The sequence below is a fragment of the Lissotriton helveticus genome, chromosome 7 (assembly GCF_964261635.1).
Source record: "Lissotriton helveticus chromosome 7, aLisHel1.1, whole genome shotgun sequence".
In the NCBI taxonomy this organism is placed as follows: domain Eukaryota; kingdom Metazoa; phylum Chordata; class Amphibia; order Caudata; family Salamandridae; genus Lissotriton; species Lissotriton helveticus.
In genome coordinates, this window is record NC_136068.1 from 1,372,026,898 (window position 1) to 1,372,050,651 (window position 23,754).

Below are 23,754 nucleotides of genomic sequence, written 5' to 3' on the forward strand. Positions count from 1 at the left end.
CCTTCTTGCTCTGTACCATTTGAATACCCTCACCAATCCCCACAATATGATCCCACAGATCAATATTATGATGACAGGTTTTAGAATATACCACACAAAGCTTTTGCCTAAGGTGGAAATCCACCCTCCAACTGCACTCATTCCGTGGCCCACCTTTTCCCAGACATTTTCTCTACTCAAGTCTTCGATCTCCTTGTGAATATCAGTTATGTTCCTAATAACCTTCTCAAGGGGTTTTGAATTGTCTGGAATGTAAGTGCAACATTCCTGGACCTTCAAAGCCTTACAGACTCCGCCCTCTTTTGCTAGTAGGACATCTAACGCAAGACGGTTCTGAAGAACCATAGCCCTTATCGATTGCATCTCTCCTTCTACCAGCATTAAGGACTGAGCAGTGCTGGCAGACAACCTGTCGACGACTGTTGCCAGCCGTCTAATTTTAACATCATTAAGGATTAGACCCAAAAGAGGGAACATAGCTCCAAAGACATCTCCAACCATTTCGGCATCTCCTACATCTCTCCTTCCCCTCGATGATGTCTTGCCCTCAATGATCACTAAGTCTTGTGCATGATATATTTTGGGGAAGACAATTGCTAGGTAACATGATCCATACCAGTTGTCAGGTAGTCTCACGTAGGCATTTCTTCCACATACAAAATACACATTTGGAATCACTTGCATTCCCTTCAGGAAATCTTTAGTATAGTACTCTATATTGAAAGCATGTTCACAGTCGACTTCTCCAACGTATACATTTTCATAATACGTTTTGGCTCGGTGAAGACATAGCTTTCCTCTCTGCGTTTTATCTAAAGCTATTGGACCACTACTACCCTTTCTCTTGTGTGCCTTCTCTTCCTCGGTCCAATCTGTTTTCCATTGTCCTGATTTTTTCAAAATCTTTTGTCTCCTGTAACGATCATCCACCTGCCCTATGAACTTCTTCTCGACTTCTGACACCTTGCATGTCAGGTTATTTCTACGGGCATGTGAAGTATCTAAGGTAATCCAAGGAATGAAGAACTTGGCCAATCTGTCTTCACTCTTCCAGTAGTCCCATTTGTTCATCTGCTTATAATTTGGGACTTCTGGCAACACTGAATCATAATTGGAGAAATAGTATTCAAAACTATCTCTCTCATAAAATATACTAAGCAATAAGCTACATGTAATGCCATATGTCAGCGGGAGGTGATGATATCGAATGCCTTCATCTACAGACGCCGGCAACTGCATGCAGACATAACAATCCTTAACCTCCATGGCATCCACGTATTCATATAAGAGTTTAGCATAAGCATTTGACCTAAAGTCTCCTTGGGACTCATCTACGTGTAACCTGCGGGCTTCTGCAGCTAATAACGCTTTCTCTTGAGTGTTTTCCCCTTTTTCACCAGCAACAGTAGATGTAAGCGTTTCTACAGAATTCACATCAGTTACCTTTGCCTCTTCCTCATGTCCCTTTACATAAGAAATTGTTACCACTAAAGCTATTAATATTATCACTCCTACTATTAGTGTACCTATTATACATTTAGCTCTGCGGTTCTGGGTGCCGGCCTCCATTTCGTCAGACAATATGGCTCTCTCTTATCTTAGCAAAAAGTTCTTTTCCTCTCGTTCCTTTACAGTCTCTTTTTAATCCTTTTGTCTTTAGAATCCACACAACTGGAAGCTGACAACCTTCCTCGCAAAAGTCCTTTAACAGTTCAATAAAGACAACCCTAGCCCTTCTCCGTCAACTCAAGGGAAGTTCCCTAATATTCTCTGCTTCCTGGGCGCTAGGTAATCTTCTTTTTCTGCTTGCTTTATTTACAAAGTCCTTAACAGTCTACTATCAGGTTTGTGCTTGCAGCTTCAATAGCATAGTTCAATATTTCCAAACGAAGATTATGCTCTTCATGTGCTGTTATCGTTGTACCAAAGTCGGGGAATTGCAATTCTGAAAGAAACATGTGTTTTAACTTACTGAGGCGGGGAGGTCTGGGGAGCATGAATGTTAGTGACCCTTCTTGTTCGACACCGGGTACCAACAGTCGTATTTCCACGGTGATAATGGGCTCAGAACTGGACACCACCACCGCTCGGATCCTCCCTGTCTCCGGTTTCACAGACATTTGTCGCCAGATATGTCCACTCAGGTGTGGAGTATCTTCTGTTAGGCACACGCACTCTTCTTGACCTTCTTCGGTCGGGTGCTTCAGTGCCCTGAGCACCTTCTTCCGGGTCTGAGTCTTCTGATATCGGAGGAAGGGTTACCTCTGGAGTTGACCTCAGGCTAGAGCTCCTTCTTTGCGGCCAATTATCTTCTCCACGTGCCCTTCTACTCCTTCTCCTTCTTGTCTGTTCTCGCTCTCTGTCAGACCTGTCAGTGTCTGACTCGTACTCCCAGCTACTTTCTCCTTCTGTAGCGTCGTCTGTTTCGCTGTTGTACTGACCGTCCTCAGCTTGGTCAGACTCTTCCCCTGCTTCCGCTGGCACCTCTACAGCTTGGCTAGCCCCCTCTATGGCTTCTCGGTCCTCTGCTGGACGTCTATCCGAGAGAGGAGCTGTTTCTTCCCGAGGTGCTGGAACCCTTCGCGTATGTGACGCGTGGATCCAATTGGGCAGGCCTCCCACCTTCACAGCTGTGTTCGTGATCAGGATGATCTGGAAGGGCCCACGCCAACGAACATCCAGACAGCTTCTTCTCACATGTTTTTTCACCAGGACCCAGTCCCCAGGATACAGGTCATGGCACGGGCCCTGGCACGATGGAACCTCGGCAGCCTGCACCTGAAGGGACACAGAACGAATGGCGTCAGACAGCCCCTTACAATAGTCCAGGATCATATCATCTGTGATATTTAACAGTGCAGCAGTTGGGACAGATGGCAGCCTCATTGCTCTCCCCATTAACACCTCATGTGGTGACAACCCTGTTCTTCTGTCTGGGGTACTACGAAGGCTCATGAGGACCAATGGCAGGGCGTCAGGCCAACTCAGGGTCGTTGAGGAGCAAACTTTTGCTATTCTGGCCTTGATCGTGCCATTGATCTGCTCCACAATCCCTGAGGCTTCTGGTCGGTAACTGCAATGCAACTTCTGATCTATTTTTAGTGCTGCACAAATCATCTTCACAAGCTCGCTGTTAAAATGCGTTCCCCTATCTGATTCCAAAAAGGCCGGCACCCCGAAGCGCGGAATGAGTTCCCTAAGCAGTAACTTGGCCACTGTGAGGGTGTCGCACCTACGTGTAGGGTATGCCTCAACCCATCTGGAGAACACACAAACAACCACCAGGACATAGCGGAGGCGGTTGCACCTTGGCATTTCAATGAAATCTATCTGCATTCGGTTGAATGGACCTCCAGACCTTCCTATGTGACTCAGTGTAACTGGTGTTCTTTTTCCTACGTTCAGCTGCTGACAGGTCACACAACGCTGGCACACTGCTTCTGCTGCTATTCTAAACTTAGGATTGTACCAAGTCTGTCTAAACACTCTCAGCATAGCATCTCTCCCTAAGTGTACGGGACCATGTATGAGTCTGGCCATTGGACTCACCATCTCATTGGGCAACACTGCTCTGCCGTCTGCTGAGACCCAAAAATGGGACTCACCCATTACACATCCTGCCTTTTCCCATGTTTCCTTTTCAATATCAGGAGCATTTTCTTGCATGTTTGACAGTTCATCCCAAGTATCAACAGTTTCCAATATCATGGCTAATTCAGTTCTTACATTTATTCCGCCCACTTCCACCTCTGTGAAAGAGTACCCTTGCTCCGCGCAATACCGCGCAACTTCATCTGCATATCTATTGCCTTTCGAAACAAAGTCCTCATTTCTGGTATGTGCGGTGCACTTTACAACTGCGATACCTGCTGGGCATTGCAACGCCTCTAACAACAGGCGCACAAACTCTCCATTGCGAATGGGAGAGCCTGAAGAGGTCATGAACCCTCTTTGAGACCATAACTGCCCGTAATCATGAACTACCCCATAACCATATTGGCTGTCGGTGTATATGGTGACTCGAATTTGATTGCTTGCTAAGCAAGCACGTGTCAGGGCAATAATCTCGGCTACCTGAGCGGAGTGTACTCCTTCCAGGCACCCAGCTTCCACAACTCCAGCAATTGTACAAACAGCATAAGCTGCTCTCAACTGCCCAACTTCGTCTCTTACACATGAGCCATCGACAAAGAAAATTTCGTCTGGGTCGGTCAGTGGCTCATCTACGATGTCGGGTCTGGGTTTGGTGCATAGTTCAGTCACATCGAGGCAGTCATGGTCTGTACATTCATCATCATCCTCGATATCATTTGGAAGTGGCATCAAGGTGGCAGGGTTCAAAACAGAACATCTCTTGAGGGTCACATTCTCTGCAGCAAGAATAACTTGCTCATATCGCGTGAGCCTGCTGTTGGTCAGATGCTGTGTTTTGGTCCTGGTCATCAACAGTTCAACAGAATGGGGCACGCACACCTCTAACGGGTGCCCCATGACGATATTTTCACATCTTTCAATGCTGACACCCGTTGCAGCAACGGATTTGAGACATCCGGGCAACGCTGCGGCTACTGGGTCTAAAGTAGCCGAGAAATAAGCAACTGGTCTACGGGCATTCCCATGGATTTGGACTAATACAGACAACGCACAACCTTCTCTCTCACAACAGTAAAGAAAAAATGGTTTATTGTAATCAGGCATTCCCAATGCCGGAGCACGACACAGGTCCTCTCGCAGCTGTAAGAATGCCATCAAACAGTCTTTGTCCCATGGTACCGGATCGCTCACCTCCTTGTGCGTCAGTTTTTGCAAGGGTTTTGCTTTCAGTGAAAAGTTCGCGATCCACTGTCGGCAATAACCCACCATCCCTAGGAACATCCTGACCTCTCTCTGTGTCTTAGGCGCATTCATTTTCATGATCGCCTCTATCCTGTCTGGTGACACCTTTCGTTTGCCTTTCTCTATTCTGTGTCCTAAGTACTGCACTTCTGTCAGGCAGTACTTCAATTTTCCCGGGGACACCTTGTGCCCATTGGCAGCTAGGTGATTTAACAAAGCAATGGAGTCCTCCCTGCAAGCTTCTTCTGTTTCTGACGCCACGAGGAGGTCGTCTATGTACTGGACCAGAACTGACTTCTGGGGCAGCACTAGACTTTCAAGATTTTTCTTCAAAAGCTGGTTAAAGATCGATGGACTCTCTGTATACCCCTGAGGGATACGACACCATGTTAGGACGCGATTTTCCAGCTTAAATGCGAAAAGAAAATGGCTTTCTTCGTCCAGAGGGATCGAAAAGAAAGCCTGACAAAGATCGATCACAGTGAACCACTCAGCTTGGAATGGAATCTGAAACAGTATCACTGATGGATTCGGTACCACTGGACAACACGAAACGACTATGTTATTAATCTTTCGAAGGTCCTGCACTATCCGAAATTTCCCATTTGGTTTCTGCAGACCCATAATCGGGGAGTTGCATGGACTACCCACGATTTCTTTCAGTATTCCCTGTTTAATCATGGACTCGATCACGGGTTTTATGCCTGCAATCGTTTCTGGAGTCAATTTATATTGGGGTGTTCTTGGGAACTCAGCATGCGGTTTCACTACAATTTTCACTGGGTCCACCCCTTTGACCAAACCTATCTCTTCCCCAGTGAAATCCCATACTTCTGGTGCCACTGTCTCTCTCAAGTCCCAGGGGAGCTCATCTACTGTCAAAGTAGGGTACAGCTCCACGCATATTCTTGAGTTTGCAACTTTGAAGTCTGCGTCATCATCATTGGTCAATACCTCCACTCCCTGAGGTGTACAGTATATTGTACAATTCAATTTACACAACAGGTCTCTCCCTAGCAGACACACAGGGCTTGAATCGCAAACCACAAATTGGTGCTCATCGCTGTACTTCCCTATTTTCACCTGTACCGGTTCTGTCAATTGGCTGGTTATTCTCCTATTTGCGACCCCTACCACTTGTATGGTCTCTCCAGACATGGGCAGGTCTGGAACTGCAGCTGATCTGATCGTGGACCTAGTGGCTCCTGTGTCCACCAGAAATGTCGTAGGGCACCCTGCTACTTCTGCTTCGACATAGGGTCCCCTCTGGTCCACCTCTAAGGCTGCCCCGAGGGTGCAGTCTTCTCTTTCCACTCTCTGTCCGGTTAATGGGTCCACATAATAGCACTCTTCACCTTCCACAAACAGGGGCATTTGTCTATAGGTCTTACCCACAGTCCCTACTCGAGGAGGTTGCGGGAACTGGGCTCGGGGAGGAGCCCCCCCCCCTTTGAGCACCTTTCCTTGGTATGGCGTCACCCCTCTTGTAGGTGCGCTCTGGACCTCTTCCTCCTCTATCTCTTGTTCTCCTATCTCTACATTGTAGGGACACTCGCGTTTCCAATGCCCCACCTCGTTACACTGGTGGCACCTGGTCGTTTTCTTCAAGGCAGCTATGTCTATTCTGGGTCTAAAGGTAGAACTCTCCTCATTGCCCTTGTTCTGACTGTACTGCTTCTTTCCTCCTGTACCTGTTCCTTGCTGCTGTTGCTGCGGTCCCCCCTTTCCTGCTGCCTGCATCTGTACCACCATCAACTTTTCTTTTAGTTTCTTAGCCTTGGAGTCTATCTCATCACAGCAGTACCTGGCATATCTCAGTATTTCGTCTAGGGGTTTACTTTGCCAACAAATCGAGTGTTGCTGAATCATTAAACTAATATCCGGTCTCAGTCCCAGGACGAACTTGGACACAAATTGCCCTATGTCCTTTGGATCCATTACATCCAAGCCGCTATACTGTTTAAACGCCTTCAGCAATCTCTCGTAATATTCGTGGACTGTCTCTTTGGGTTCCTGTCTGGTTCGGTCTATTCTGACCCAATCTATGTCTTGCATTGGCACTTTCTCTTTCAGCCAAGTCATCACTCTCTCGAATTTTGCCATCACAATCTCGGACGGCCCATTAGTCTTAGCATCTCTCTCTGGCTCCGTTGTGGGCCACTCAGCGCTAACCTTGCATGCTGTCCACAGATCTCCTGGTACTACAATGTCAAACAGCGTGTTCAGATCTATCCATAGGACCTTTGAGATTTTTACAAACCTCTCGACTTGCTTGTACCACTCCACTGGGTTTTCCCGCAATTTGGGGAAGGAGGTGGTAAAAGCAGCTAAATCTCCCCTACTCCAAGGGACATGCACATAGTTCCCATTTGCGACTTCCCGCAAAGGGTATGCTTCTATTCCCTGCAGTCCTGGTGTCATACCAAGCGTGCTTCTCCTGCCGGTCCCTTTCTTGGACCACCTCTCTTCCCACTTATCTAGAGCCCTCCATGTCCTTATTCCAGCGATCAGTTCCCTTATGTGCGTTTTCAGCCCAATCGTTCTCCTCTCATCTAGGTCTCGATCTGTGTAATGTAGCCTGTGGTTACCCTGTAATGCTTTGGTTCTTGACAGATCCACCATATATTTGCCTGCTAGTTCGACTAACTTCTCATGGACTGCTCTCGCCTTTCGAGTGATGTCCTTTGCCATATACAGTATTTCATCCTGCTCATACATTTCCATTCTTTCTAAAGGCAGGGTACCATCTACCATGTCATCCAGGTCTGACCTTAAGCTGGCGACATCAAGTCTCTTGGCTTTTATCTCAGCTCGCAATATGTCTTTCGAAGGGGGCTCACTGGTCTCCCTACCATCCCAACTTCGAGCTCTGCGTTTGGGCTCGGGAGAGTTAATGGGTGCCCTCCCTTGCTCCCATCTCTCCAGGTCCCATGCTCGGCCATCCGATCTTGGAAGGTGATGGAACACGGGCCTGTTACCCCTACTCTTGCTCTTCCCACTCTCTTCTTCTTCTCTCCTCTCACCGCACACCTCTCTGTTATTTTCCCTCTGGTCGCTACTCTCCCTTTGCCTCGTATCGCTCAGTATCCGATACGATCCTTCCTGGTTCCCCATATTCCCTGGGCTGCGCTCATTTCCGTCATCACAGGGTCTATGGTGCGACCTCTCACAACTCCCATTCAGTTCTCTGGTGCCAGGCACACAGTGTGGACACTTAAAGCTGTTTCTGTACTCTTGCGCTCTCCTCTCCCCTTCACTGAGTATTGGGCGCGACACCCCTCCACTCCCGGGGCCCCCGTTTTCCAGGTCTGTTCTATCTCCACTCCGGGCCCAATGGGTGACTCCTCTACTATCTCTCTCTCTACAGTCCCACTCCGGGCTGCTCTCCCCAGCCCCGCAGTGAGTCCGAGCTCTGCTGTCCTGACTTTCCCTTTCAGCTTCTGCAGCTATGATGCTCTTGTGAGCCTCCACTGCCTCATCCCACTGCTTCATGTACTCATTTAGCTCTTGAAAGGATTTTCGTCCAGATCCCCTCAGATCCACTGGCCATCTAGGGCCCCCAGGATCCCCTCCTGGGTCCCCTACTGGGTGCACCGGAGTGCTCCATTCTCTTGGTATCGGCATCTGACTTGGGGAATTAATCGTATCGTTCCTCCTTGCCGTCCCTGCTCTTTCTCTGTCCTTCCGTACCCGTTCTTCCCCTCTTGCTCTTTCTTGGTCATATATCGATATTATAGGACCTATGGTAACAGGTACCTGTAGTGCATCTGGTAATGTGTAGGATGTGGCGCTCTCCGTTTCCGGCGCTCTTTGCACCACAAACCTACCGACCACCTGCTGCACCTGACTAGGCTGGGACAGCTCTTTCTTTGCCTCAGGATCCCACTCTGAACTGGGAAGCGGTCCATGCTCTCCTGCATTGCCCCCCTTTTCTCTTTCACTATGCTCGACCTCTCCCCCTACCCTATTATACGGGGGTGGCCTGTCTGTCAATAATCTGTTTATCAGGCTGTCCTCTGTTTCGCTCTCATCATCTTCTTCTAGGGGGCTTTTATTTACGGGCACCTCTAACACTGGGTACAGTTTATTTACTTCCATGTTATGCACTCTCCATCTTTTAGCATCCGCATCCCACCTGGCATCCTGCACTGCCCTTACCGATCGTTTCACCCTTTCTTGTCGTCTGTTCATATTCTTTTCATGCGCTGCCCTAATCCATGCTTCAAGGGCTTCAAACTGGGTCGGTCTAGGCAAGGGTCTCATTGAGGTCATGACTGATTTTAATCGATGTAACACCTCTAATCTGAACGTCCCGTACTTCGGGAACGTCAGTTCCTCATTTCCTTCCGTAATCTTACTCCACTCTGATATCCAGAGGATCGTATGCAACCCAACATTCACTGCCATGTAACGAGCCGGCGTACCCTCCGGCGGGGCTTCTTCCCCTTCATACGATCCCCGCTTCTCTTTTTTAAACACCGCTCTCAACCATTTAAAACACTTCATAATTATGCGCACAATATCCAGCCTCGCTGCTCTGTTTACTTCCTGATGACAATCCACCAATCCTGTCGCGGCTTTGCTAACTTGGCCTATCGCAGCGCGGTCTTTCTCCGGTCGGCCAATCACGTCGCGACCCTGTCTGACGTCTTTGCTAGCTGGCCTATCACAGCGCGGTCTTTCTCCGGTCGGCCAATCACGTCGCGACACTTTCTGACGTCACTTTTCTCCGCTTCGCAGCAGCACCCCTCCTTTCTCAACTCGTCTCCCGGTTATGCATGCGTCCCATTCATACACCGAAAAATGACTACTTCCGACCAAGCGGTCACTTCTCTCGACTGTACGTCCACAGTCTATATGTAATTGTCAACATAACTGACGAAATGTCTATCGTCTCTCTGATAGGTTGCTTACACACACAGTAACTTCCGACCAGCGTCCGTTACTCACGCACTCACTCTTACGTTCCCCCTATCTCGGTCTTTCGGGTGATCAATGGTACCTCATGACCCCCTTCACACTAGTTGACAATTACTCTGGGTGTCCGATACACCCGAACCACTTAAGCTCTCCTTGAACTTAAGATTTCCACCGGTTGCGCGCGCTCACAACCTGTTCCACAGTCACTCTACAGACATTCAACTCCGCTAGACATTACAACATAGATACAATACAAAACACCGCAATCTAACACGCATGACCCTTTATACTCACTCTCGACCGATACTGCTGCTTTTTCTGTCTCACGTCATCCGGATCTTCTTCGGCGGGCTGTTCTTCCGATCATCGATTTCTAGGGGCCTTGGGGTAAGCTAACCTGGCCTAGGTTACCGTCCTCAAGAAGGCAACCATCCTCTATAGCTACCAACTGGAAGGGCGAGATTTTGATCGATACCTTAGCACTATTGATCTAAACCTCGATCTGGTCGACTGAACCTTTGTTGCCTGTCTTTAAGGTAGAAAGTACATCCATTTCCAAGTTAGTTCACCCAATAAAGGACTCTGCTCCCAAAGATCACAAACAACTTCTAGCTTTCAAAAGTTTATTGTAAGGATATGATAAGCTGCAAATACAGGCATCTCAGAATGAGATTCACGAGGTACACAGGTCCAATTACATACATGTGCTCTCGGAAAGCCCTCAGACGAGCAACGGAAATCACTAACACAAGTTCTAAGAATAATAAAGCTATCAGCATTGACGCATATCTCTCCTTCATTTAAGTTGGAGGAAAACGCACAGGTTAGGCTGTCCCTACCCTGCTCTAGATGGTATCCCTACTTAACCAAGTCCCAACCTAACAAAGGTGTCAGCAGTGAATGACCCCCAAGGGAAGTCACTCACTCTAAGTCTCTTGGTGAAAACCTATAGTTCTCCAGTCATGACCCCTCTCTGCCTACCCATCCGCTCTCTAAAGGGTCCTCAGGTAACTGCTCTAACTCCACCCAGGGGTGCTGTCCCTAATACAAAACAGTCAACAACATTTGAGACGCCCCTTTCGAGACGCCCCTCACGTGGTGTAGCTTCTGGCTTTTTCCATGATGCTTTGTATTGGGCCTCATACGTTAGAGTTGACCTTGCTTCTCAGACTCTTCTCCGGCCCGCTGATACCCCTTAAACATTCCGGAACCCTCCTCCATGTCTGGGCTGTCTACTGAACAGACCTCTATTCATATTATTTATAATTGGATTCCCCCTTTTCTCTTGCAGACAGCCATCTGCAGCCAAGATCCCAACTCTCATAGACTTCCAAAAAGGCTTGCAACATTTCTTGGCCCAGACATGTACGTGTAAACCAACGTTAAAACATTTCAGGCCTACAATATTTCTCATAATGATTATAGCATTCAACTTCTTCATTAATTAAAGCATGTTAATACTCTTATTCTATTATTCAGTAAACATATTTATAAATCCTGGCCCATTAATGCAATGACCAAAACATTAATACAATCTATGTCGTGTAAAGAAACACCTTCCCTTTCCCTCCAGCTCTGGCCCTGAGGCCTACCACATTCTGCGTTTAACCACCTATCATCTTACATTTTAACAGCTACACGACATGGATTCAGGAATAATCACCTCTAATAAAATCATATAGTGTCACACATTTCTGTATTAGTTCCACTTCTACTTCAATCTCTATATTAGCTATACATTTAGAATATAATTGCAGATACTATTAGCACTCATGGCATTTCTCCTCATGATTTGTGCTTACTACAGGTAAGTGTGATGCACTCATACATTTAGGTCAGTTTGCGCTCTCTCAATATGCAGCCTTGTACTCAGCACCCCGATATTCGTAGTGCCGGTCACAGACTTCTGAGCACAACCTTGAAGACCGGCACTTATTATTTCACAAATTAAGCATTGCTTGCTTTCATAAGAGCCCAATGCACCCATGTTTGCCACAGCCCTATTTTTAAGAGAACGCCTGGCTACCCATGAGACAAAAGCAGGGTGAGAGTCGGGGGTACACGTGGGTGGACGGCGTCCACCCACTTTTTTCACAGGGTGAACGCCGTACACCCTGCCAAGAAGTTGGACCCCACTGAATAAAGTGCTGAACTCATCCCTGTGTAATTTCCAAACACCAGGACACTTTCAGCAGCGCCTACACGTTGTCTACTTTCCATCTGCAAAGCAACAACCTGTAGGCTGGGACGGGCTTTCTTATTTAAGACTCTTGCTGGGCCTATAACAAAGGCCGAATTTGAGGGGTAATCAGGCCTGCTTTTGTTGGAGTCTCTTCGCTGGGAGCCACCAGAAGCCTCACACTTGATGCAAATGAAGTAGAGGGGGAAAAAAGGCTCATACCTTGTTAGCACTTCACACATGCTTAAGAGAGGCAGCTTTTCACTTTCGTCAGTCCGTGTTTAGGAGATATGCATGCACTGTAAGAAATATCAGATGTGTTGGTCTTTCCCAGTATTTACACAAAGCAAATTGCATTGATATAGAGCTTACTTCCCCTGAGGAGGCGTTGAAATAATTTAAGTACCACTATTTTTTCTTGTACAGCCCTACTCATTTCAATGCAAGGTGTCAGAGCGCTTTACATCAACATGTGCATATTACATGCACAATAAATTATATGTTTGTAAATGAATGTACAATATGTGTTACATAAAACTGCAGGATTCTAAGGTGTAGCAGTCACATATCATCTTCCATAGCTCACTGTGCTGTTATCCTCACATGATAGACCAGCTAAACATATATGTGAGGGCTTTAGATCTGAGGTCACTTCTTGTGCTGCCACTTCCTGTAAAGTCAATTCCTGTGATGCCATGTGTGATGTCATGCGCCGTGATTTTGTGCGGCGTGATGTCGCGCGCTGTGATGCCACTTCTTTTTTTTAGGACTTGTGTCCTGGACAAAAGCTTTATGAAGCAGATCTTCAGAGAGCAGAAATATACCGATCAATACCTTTTGGCAATGGACGCCTAATTCCCCAAATTCTCTTATTTTCGTATCCCTTATTTTAAAAAAGCAACAAAAAACATGGGTTTTGAAGACTTCTAGCATACAACACAGCAAAAGTGAACCCCATTAAATTATATGTACTGATGTGTTGCAGAGTTGAATAGCGTTCATACTCCTGAGACTACAAAGCGCTCCGAGTTTCATTGGTTACTTCCTGGGCGCCTTTCCAGCGGTGTGCAGTTGAAAGGGCTTTGGATCTAGAATTACCTCTATAGAAGATGTTGGTTGAAGGGCGTGCATCTTGCAGACATGCTCCATTCTTGGTTGAATCCCTCCTCTGTACCCCTGAAAGAAGTCAATGAAAGTGGGAGGCAGTGGGAGAGCCCACTAGGTCCCTCCAAGGCCCCGGCGGCACGGCTGTACAACGGATCTCGCGTTACGGAGGGGAATTATCTCAGATTAGAGGACATACACTGGCAGAGATCGTCCTTCCTGGTGACATGTGGCCTCGCGCTCTAATGACCAGGCCCTGCTGCTGCTGCAGACTGTGCAGCTGTCCCGGGTCCTTCCGCGCAGACTGGCTGGCGTCCAAGGATGCCCTGGCATGCTGCAGAGAAGCGCGGGCACCTGCTGGGCCTCTCTCCAGCACAGCAGGACAAGGGCCGTCTCATGCGCGCTCCCTAATCCGGGTTGCTTCCAGGCTCATTAGAGATATGAATTACATCAGAATGTCAACAACAAGGCTCTCCCGGGGCAGGCACGGCTCGGGAGACGGCACTGGACCTTTAAAGAAGGAAGCAGACTGGAAGACCGAGCCTTCACCTGGACTGTGGCATCTGAAGCACATAATAGAGGGTTAAACTGTCAGCTGTGCGCGAGCTGCATTCAAGAGAACCCTGCTGACGCCTGCCACTCTAGTCTGACTGACCGGAGAGCAAAAAGAAACACATTTCTTAGTGACGTTTCGTGGGGTGAGGCGGCGAGGAATTTGGAGAGGACACAGGTTTAACTCTAGAACTTTTCTGATGCAATTCAGTGTTAAACTACAACACCGATAATGCATTGTTTTACCAAATGAAAGCTACGAAAACAAGTGTCCTGACAGCACGGACAACATGGATTGGGGAGCTGGTGCTCGTGTTGGTGGTGGTCATGACTATAAGTCAATAAAAGAACCCTTGATGGATGGAAACTATCCTAAGCTGTATGCTTCTCCTAGAAGTTTGCGGTCCCCTAGACCAGAGGTGGACTCTTGCATCAACGAATGATTGCACCAGTGGCTAGTTTTACCCCAAATCCCAGGAATAGTGGCTTCTGACATCACATGCTCTTAAAACCCTCATTTCCCCACAAAAAGAGACATCAGATAATTCTAGAGATCTACCTTGGATTGTTGTATGTTCATTAAACATTCTTTTTTAAAGCAATAGACTACAAGCATATTTCTTTACACCCTTTAAAGAAACAAAACCATCCAACTGCAAAAAATTAGCAAAAACTAAATGCATACTACTATCAAAAAACAATAGTAACACTGATTAAATTGGAGAGGTGTTCAGTAGTGACATAGGTGCAGTAGGGTAGGGGGTTAGCTCTTTCTATGACTGAATGTCCAAAGAGATTCAGCTGTCTTGCACCCTGTGGCCCAGTGCTTCCAAAGCAAAGGAAAGTGTGACCAGTGGAAAGTCCTGGGAATAGAAAACAAGCATTTACAATGCAACGGTTTCGCCTTTGGAAAAGTTTGAGCTATTGGCATTGTAAATGACAAAATTTGTATTTATGTGTTGGTTTTGAAAACAGATAAATAAATGGCATTGTCATTTACATTGCTAATAGCTCTAACTTTTCCAAAGGCGAAACTGTTGCATTGTAAATGCTTGTTTTTAAATGTTCTCAGGGGAACCTCCCCCAAACCTCCATCAGAACAATCGAGCTCGCTCACTTTAATTGCTTGCATGCCAAAAAATATTAATTGGTGTTGTGCCTCACCAGATTTAAATTCCACCAGCCGCCACTGCCATTAACAGATGTCGAGTCAACCTGTAATGACTTGTGTGCTCCTGGGGAAGGTGTAACCTGTTTCTGTAGGGTAGTATTACAGTTATCGGCTTGGAGAGCACACCGGGGCACCATTAGTCTCTAAATGAACTGTGGTCCTTAACTGTTACAGGCAGATGTAAACACGTTATCTGTGTATCAACGTTTTGTGCACCCACTATAACTATGTTTGACTTGGTGTGGTACTGCTGACAACAAAGGCAAGTTAAGCACTTCTCTCCCAGGGAGTGGACACCCTGCTAGATCCTTAGTACGTGAATGTGCACCACGTGTTTGTACTCCGAGAACTGGACAGCCTCTGCTGCAGCTCCCACACCATGGAAGATCAGCAAGCGTCAATAAAAAATATAAATACGTAATGACTAAATGCATTTTTTTTAAACTTAGAGCAGCTTGTATTCTATGGTACACAGCATACTTATTAAAAAGTCTGAATGAGTGCAAGTAAGTGGCCTGTAAGTAGCTATGCTTTGGCAAAACAAGCCGTTGTTGCAGAGATGACGGAGGGGAAAATGCAAATTACAACAAGCACTCACCTGGGGAACAACGGAGGCCCAGCACGGAGCGGGCATTTCGGCAACCCCGCCCACGGCCATGTTTGCTCGAAAAACATGAAGCAGGGGGGGGGGGCGGGAACGGACAGCGGTCTGGTCTCTGGGTCCGGTGTGGACGTCAGGAGGGAGCGCAGGCTACGGAGAGTACCAGGGGCGCCCAGGGGACAAAGAGCGGTGCGAGCCTCGCTGGAAACGCGGCTCGCACCGCGGCTGTGCTCACAGGCTGCGGGACTCATGGGGGTGGCTGCAGCTGGGCAAGGGCGATGCGAGAACTCCATTGTCTGACCCTGCTAGATCCTTAGTACGTGAATGTGCACCACGTGTTTGTACTCCGAGAACTGGACAGCCTCTGCTGCAGCTCCCACACCATGGAAGATCAGCAAGCGTCAATAAAAAATATAAATACGTAATGACTAAATGCATTTTTTTTAAAGTTAGAGCAGCTTGTATTCTATGGTACACAGCATACTTATTAAAAAGTCTGAATGAGTGCAAGTAAGTGGCCTGTAAGTAGCTATGCTTTGGCAAAACAAGCCGTTGTTGCAGAGATGACGGAGGGGAAAATGCAAATTACAACAAGCACTCACCTGGGGAACAACGGAGGCCCAGCACGGAGCGGGCATTTCGGCAACCCCGCCCACGGCCATGTGCGCTCGAAAAACATGAAGCAGGGGGGGAGGGGGGGCGGGAACGGACAGCGGTCTGGTCTCTGGGTCCGGTGTGGACGTCAGGAGGGAGCGCAGGCTACGGAGAGTACCAGGGGCGCCCAGGGGACAAAGAGTGGTGCGAGCCTCGCTGGAAACGCGGCTCGCACCGCGGCTGTGCTCACAGGCTGCGGGACTCATGGGGGTGGCTGCAGCTGGGCAAGGGCGATGCGAGAACTCCATTGTCTGCCGTGAGCCGGCTGACTAATCTTCCGTCGTGGGACCCAAAAAAAATGGCGGCCAGCAACTCCTGAATTTTTCAGATTGGGGGCGTGTTTACAGGGGCGGGAACGGCGCACAGACAACGGGAGGGGGCGGGAAAGGGTAATCAAAAGGCAGAGCACTCACCTGGGAACGCCCAGGGAAAAAATCTCGGGAACGCCCCCGAATCTGGTCCGGCCTTGACGGACAGATCTCTGTTCCAATGGCTAGCCTCCATTTATGGAGCTAGCCAATGGGACAGGGGGGCGTATTCCATTTTCCTTACTGAAATCAAGAGATTTCTCTGGAGGCGGAGCTAAGAGCTCCGCCCTCCAGCGAAACCTAAAAATACTCCGTGATCCAAGAAATTGGGGGATCAGGAAGGGGGTAGCAGAAAGTGGATGGGGTCACCAGCATAACAGCAATAAAAAATTTTTTAACCAAAGAGGTGGGGGGGGGGGGTGATGGGGGACAAGGAAGACAATTTTTTTTTTTTAAGTACCTGCTGCCCTTGTGCATCGCATCACGCTCTCCCGCTCCTCTCCGCAGCTGCAGGCAGGCACAGGCTCCCAGCCTGCCCAGCGGCCAATCCTGAAACTGCTCTCGCATGAGAGCAGCTTCAGGATTGGCATGAGCGCCAATGATGTACGCTCCAGGCAGACTGTCAGTCTGTGCCTGCTCTCTCCAGCCCCAGCAATGCAGCTTGGGTTGGAGAGGGGTCACTGCACATGTGGTTTTTGGCTGGCCTGAGCCCGCCGGCCATAAACCACATGTGCAGCGTAGGTAGAGCCCACCACCCCCCCTCCTGCCTATCATAACCCTGGCCCTCCCCAAGCCACAGCACAAGCTAAATAAAACAATATTTAAACGGGTTTTAAACCCGTTTTATTATCGTTGTACTTTTATTTTTTTTGAATGGCTGGCGGGGGGCGACGCTTCTCCGCTACAGTGGAGGAGCCTCCGCTGAATGAGCCTCCAGCAATAGAAAGTCTAATGCTATGACCTGCAGGTAGGCCTCTTTTCATTCCTCCAAGATGGTGCCTATCCTGAAAAAATACACATACAGTAACATGCTGTGCCATTTTCCCTGCGCTACGCTTTATTTTTCTAACTTCTCAAGACCAACAGACACCTCAAGTAATACTCCAGTGGTGTAAAGTTTCATAGATCTATGTATGAGTATCTTAGGTCTCACAACGTTAAGCAAACACATGGGCTGTATGTGCTATTCAGGCATGGGCCTAGGAAACTGAAGGGATGTGAACACACATTGAAATGAGACTCACACATTTTACGGTCAGATTTAGCTATTCAGCAGCAGGTAAATGTCACACTTGGTTAAGAAGGATAGATCGTGATCTTCACACAAGGTCTTGCTCAAAGCTCTGTTGCTCTTGCCAGCTTTTGAAATAAGACTTCAGGAAACCTTCCTTCAGGCTCTTCAGCTGAAGGGAGGATCTGCTCTGAACAGAGAGTATGGTCAATTATTTTAACATCACAGCTGTTCCTTAGAGCCTCATTTTGAGTGCCCTGGTAATCTCAAGGGGAATTGTAATGGGAATCAACGGACCCATTGGGATTAGAAGTTTCTGTGTTTCCCCGGAAGAGGGGGTGCAAATGATGCTTGATTCTGAGTAGAAAGAACGGCTCCAATCATGTGATTCCCCAAAAATATATATTGGGAGTTTTTCTCCTACTCCTCCCAAACCACTGAGTTACTGATGCCTGTGGTAATGGAAACTCGGAGTCAAGTAGGAAGAGGAAGCACAGGCCGTTTTTCAGCCCACTTGTAATCCTGTCCCTACATCCAAGAAGACTGTGCGGTATGCCTGCCCTCCTACACACTACTTGGAGGATCGGTTACTGATGGTTAGGGATATTTGTATGTCCCAAATTTAATTTAGACAACTGAGTATTACCCTTTCAGCTCTGTTTCAGGCAGTGGGTACGCTCAAGCCAACTGGCTCATCTGAACCCAAACTATCCAAAGATTCGTGTTATGTTGATGGGTGACCAACAGTTTCATAACGAATATTCTGCAACCATGGCATTTCTCCGGTGGACTGCAGGTTAGGGGGCTGCTCTTTGAACCGGATCGATGTAGCTGACACAATCATGCCACCTTGGTTATGATCTAGTTGCGCCCTGCTAAAAGTGGGGCCTTTTCTGACATTTTTTGTGTGCTGATTTTGGATTCCAATCTTGCCCTGATAGCCGAGCTGTAAGACTTTTTAAAGTCTCGGGCAAAGAATGGTGTTTCAGCCAGCTGACTCATCAGTTTATAAGAGGCCCATTCTTCTTCAGCTTCTTCATATGCTCTGGGATGATAGGCAAAGAATACATCCAAAATAATAAATATTTGTAGGTAAGTGTCTCTTTTGACATGATTAGCCCCCACTTTATGCCTGCTGCATGATGTGATTTCAAATTGAAAGTGCACTGGGTCCCTGCTAACCAGGTTCCCAGTGCCAGTTCTCTTTCCTAAAACTGTACCACGATTGGCACAACTTCAACAACCCCTGTAAGTCCCTTACAAATGGTACCTAGGGCATTGGGACTGAAGAGGGTCCTCTAGGGCTGCAGCACAATGTTGTACCACACCAGAGACCCTTCACCAAGACAAAGTAAACTGCCATTGCAGGCTGCAGGTCTTTGTACAGAAGAAACTGCTCTGATACACTGAATGATGTATAGATAAGCCACCCCTACTGTAGGCCTTACAGCCCTAAGGTAGGGTGCACTATATCCCATGTGTGGTTATCTGCATGAGCAGATATGACCCTATAATCAGACCCCCCAGGATATAGCGGCATGGATTGGCAAATTTAGCGGCACAAAAATGAAAATTTAGCGGCACAAAAATGGAAATTTAGCGGCATTTAGCGGCATTTTATTTTGTGGTTTTTGCAACACCAAACACAGATATCTTACTGTTTGAGTTATTTGACAACATGGAGCTATGTACATTTTGTTTATTTACAATTCAGCCCATTTGTTTTAGTTAAAAGGCATGTTAGTCCTGGCAAGAAAATCCCTTCGCAACCCTGATACCTACACATGCACTCCCTGCACTGCCCCCCCCCACCCGGCCAGCGCTCTCCCACAAACACGCAGCCCGTGCCGGGGGCCAGTCGGCCACATCTCAACTGCCCCCCTCCCACCAGGGCAGCGCTCTCCCCTATGTGTGCGGCGGGCCCCCACCAGCGTAGGACGGACTGAGCATCGCTGAAAGTACATGTCTGGCGTGGTCCAAGTTATGTGGTAAGGTACACTGAATAACACAGCAAGAAAAGGCAAATTATGCAGAGCAATGCAGCACATTCTGAGGCACTATTCCTTCACTAGTTTGTAATTTTTACTATGTTAACTCTGCCTGTGCAAAGGATCTACCTGATTAGTATCCTTTAAAACCTACTTGCTACTTTTGATCCTTTTGAGCTAAAATAGGCAAATTATGCACAAGACGATGAATTATAAATGGCAAGTGTCAAAAATCCTTAGGCTGCAGAATTGCCTAGTTCCACTGGTTCCAATTTATATCTTATAATTTATATCCTAACTCTACAACTAAGTGCACTGGTTGTAATTTATATATAATTGCATTTAAACTATTTTACAGGCTGATAGTTAGGTTATGACATTTTGCACATCAAAATATTTTATTATTATTATGGTAATATACCAGAATTTGAGTGATATCACTGAAGCTGTAGTAGGCGGATCATGGAGATTTGAGGGTCCCATATTCAAGACTATTCTCAATTTGATGAAGTGGTGACTTTTCATCTCTTCCCTGACATAGAGGAGGGTAGGCTGCATCTGAATTGTGTGGTTGGTTTTCAAACTTCACTTTGTGGCTTAGGTGTTTTTCTGGTATTCAGAATAATAACTGTATCACTGCAGATGTTAGATAATTACGTTTTACCAAAGCATGTTCTTTGCAGCAATACTCTTAAGCAGATCCTCCAGAAAATTGACATTTGTGTTATACAAATAATAATGCGTGGTGCCATGCATAAATTGTTTGCTCATTTTGGACACAACCGATCACTCTTTTTGCTCTTTTGCAATCCCTGTCTTATCCTACCCTGGAGGAACGGTTCTCTTTCATTCACTTTAGTCACTCCTTGTGATTGTCTGTTATCACCCCTCTCAACTGCCCCCCTCCCACCAGGGCAGCGCTCTCCCCTATGTGTGCGGCGGGCCCCCACCAGCGTAGGACGGACTTACCTGTCTTCTGTTTGCCGGCCGGCTTTCCTCCTGCTCCGAGCCCCGGTCTCGAGTCTTCGTGTCGCTGCCGCTTCGTGCTCTCTCCCCCTCTTGGTGTGGTGCTGGTCTTCTCCCTTCGCTCGGCCGCCGTCTTCTCTCACCGCAAAGGAATCTCCTGATCTCCTGGGGGGAATGGGAATGGGAAAATGGGTGCCGCGCGCCTTCTTTTAAGGCGGAAACGGGCGACTGGACGGAAACGGCAAATTTCGCGGGCTTTATGGCAAATATCGCGGTATTTGCAGAGATCGCGCGAGTTCGCGATTTTTATGCCAATCGCGAAATCGCGATAAGCTGGAGGGTCTGTATAATATCTAAGTCCTTTCTTGGATATTGTACATGCACAGGGAATCTATAGAGAGTACATGGGCTGGATACTTGTCAACTCGAGCTTCCTAGCTCCATGATGGCTTCACTGTACCCTAACATGTTTGGTATCAAACATCTCATCTTAATAAATCATCCCTGATGCCTGTGTTGGATTTATTAATAAATGCGCACAGGAGACACCTTAGAGCAGCGGTCTTCAATCTGTGAGGCGCGACCCCCAGGGGGGTCGTGGAGTCCTGGGAAGGGGTCGCAGATTCTGCAGAGTGCAGTTCCTGGCATTGGGCTGATCGAGGGTGCTCACGTCGGAGGCCTAATTCACACTGAGGTGTGAAAAACATCAACGCCTCATTAACAAGTAAAAGGTCTTTTAAAGACCTGTCAAGTACTTGGGTGTGACTGTGTGTGTGTCCCTGAAGCTGTTTCAGTTGGGCTCACATACACAAGCTGGGGGGAGCTGGGGAGGGGGGGCTGGGGGAGCAGGCTGTAGTGTAGCCCTTTGAGTTCAATGGATGTTGTGCGCCTGGAGCTGTGGGTCCCGTGACACGTCCCCCGCTCCCAGCAGGGAGGCACAGAGATGCCCTCCCATGAGCGGTAAAGAAGAAGGAAGACGACGCAGAGAGATACTGATCCCCCCCTCCCCCATGAGAGAGGCACAGAAAAGGAGGGTGGATGAATGATGGGTGGATGGATGGATGTAAGGCTGAAGGATGGATGGATGTGTGAAAAGGTGGGTGGATGAATGATGAGTGGATGGATGAATGAAAGGGTGGATGGATGAATGATGAATGTATGGATGGAAGAATGACAGGGTGGACGGATGAAGGATGGATGGATGAAAGGGTGGATGGATGGATGGATGTGTAAAAAGATGGGTGGATGAATGATGGGTGAATGGATGGATGAAAGGGTAGATGGATGAATGATGTATGTATGTATGGATGGAAGGATGAAAGGGTGGATGGATGAAGGATAGATTGGTGAAGGATAGATGTATGGATGGAAGGATGAAAGGGTGGACGGATGAAGGATGTATGGATGAAAGGGTGGATGGATGTATGGATGGCTAAAAGGTTGCATGGATGAATGATGCATGGATGGATGTGTGAAAAGGTGGGGGATGAATGATGGGTGGATGGATGGATGAAAGGGTGGGTGGATGGATGTATGGATGAAAGGGTGGATGGATGAAGGATGGATGTATGGATGGGAGGATGAAAGGGTGGATGGATGAAGGATGGATGTATGGATGGGAGGATGAAAGGGTGGATGGACGAAGGATGGATGTATGGATGGGAGGATGAAAGGGTGGATGGTTGTATCAATGGATAAAAGGTTGCATGGATGAATGATGGATGGATGTGTGAAAAGGTGGGTGGATGAATGATGGGTGGATGGATGGATGGGAGGATGGGTAAAGGATGGATGTATGGATGGAAGGATGAAAGGGTGGATGGATGGATGAATAATGAATGTATGGATGGAAGAATGAAAGGGTGGACGGATGAAGGATGGATGGATGAAAGGGTGGATGGATGGATGGATGTGTAAAAAGATGGGTGGATGAATGATGGGTGAATGGATGGATGAAAGGGTGGACGGATGAATGATGGATGTATGTATGGATGGAAGAATGAAAGGGTGGATGGATGAAGGATAGACGGGTGAAGGATGTATGGATGTATGGATGAAAGGGTGGATGGATGTATGGATGGCTAAAAGGTTTCATGGATGAATGATGCATGGATGGATGTGTGAAAAGGTGGGGGGATGAATGATGGGTGGATGGATGGATGAAAGGGTGGGTGGATGGATGTATGGATGAAAGGGTGGATGGATGAAGGATGGATGTATGGATGGGAGGATGAAAGGGTGGATGGATGAAGGATGGATGTATGGATGGGAGGATGAAAGGGTGGATGGATGAAGGATGGATGTATGGATGGGAGGATGAAAGGGTGGATGGATGAAGGATGGATGTATGGATGGGAGGATGAAAGGGTGGATGGATGTATGAATGGATAAAAGGTTGCATGGATGAATGATGGATGGATGTGTGAAAAGGTGGGTGAATGAATGATGGGTGGATGGATGGAAGGGTGGATGGGTAAAGGATGGATGTATGGATGGAAGGATGAAAGTGAAGTGTAGCTCCTATTTTCCCAATAGGCTCTGCGCATTGGAATAGTACCTACAGCAGTAAAGGCCTAGGCCAGACGTTAACTAGGTCTACTACTGTCGATGCTAGACTTAATTTTTGGGTTTGCCAGCTAAGCTCAGAGTTCGCTAGAAACTTTCTCGAATGTTCAAGGAAGGAATTAACTCCCCTGATTAGACAAGAAGGGATTTAGTTTCTGACAACCATAGAACATGACAACTTTGCTCTCCCCTAATCAAGAGTCAATCTCGAGAGTCGTGTGAGCACAAGGCAATTATTTTACTCAGTCAGTACGTGCATTCTTAGTCTCATCAGAATGTAGAGAAAAGGAAGAGACGGGCGTGTTCAATAAAAGATGTTATTTATTGATCAGTCTCTTTTCTCGTACAAGAGAAATGGATCGATATTATTGCAATACTTATAGTTAAGTAAAGTGCATACATTAAAAGCAATAGTATAAAATAATACTGTAAAAACATTGATATGGTTTCTGAGCCATATGATGTTTAAAATGATTAAAATATATTTACATACACATATACATTTGACTAAACGTACTCAACTGGTGTTTCTAAATACGCCTACCCCGTGTACCTGACCTAAGTCTAATGCGTGGGCGGGAATAGAAAGTTACAGTTTAAGTTAAGTTTGTTTTTGCCAAGTGAATAACTAAAGAATTCTCTGTGAGGGGTTATTCAGTTCTGTACCTGGAATTTAGGA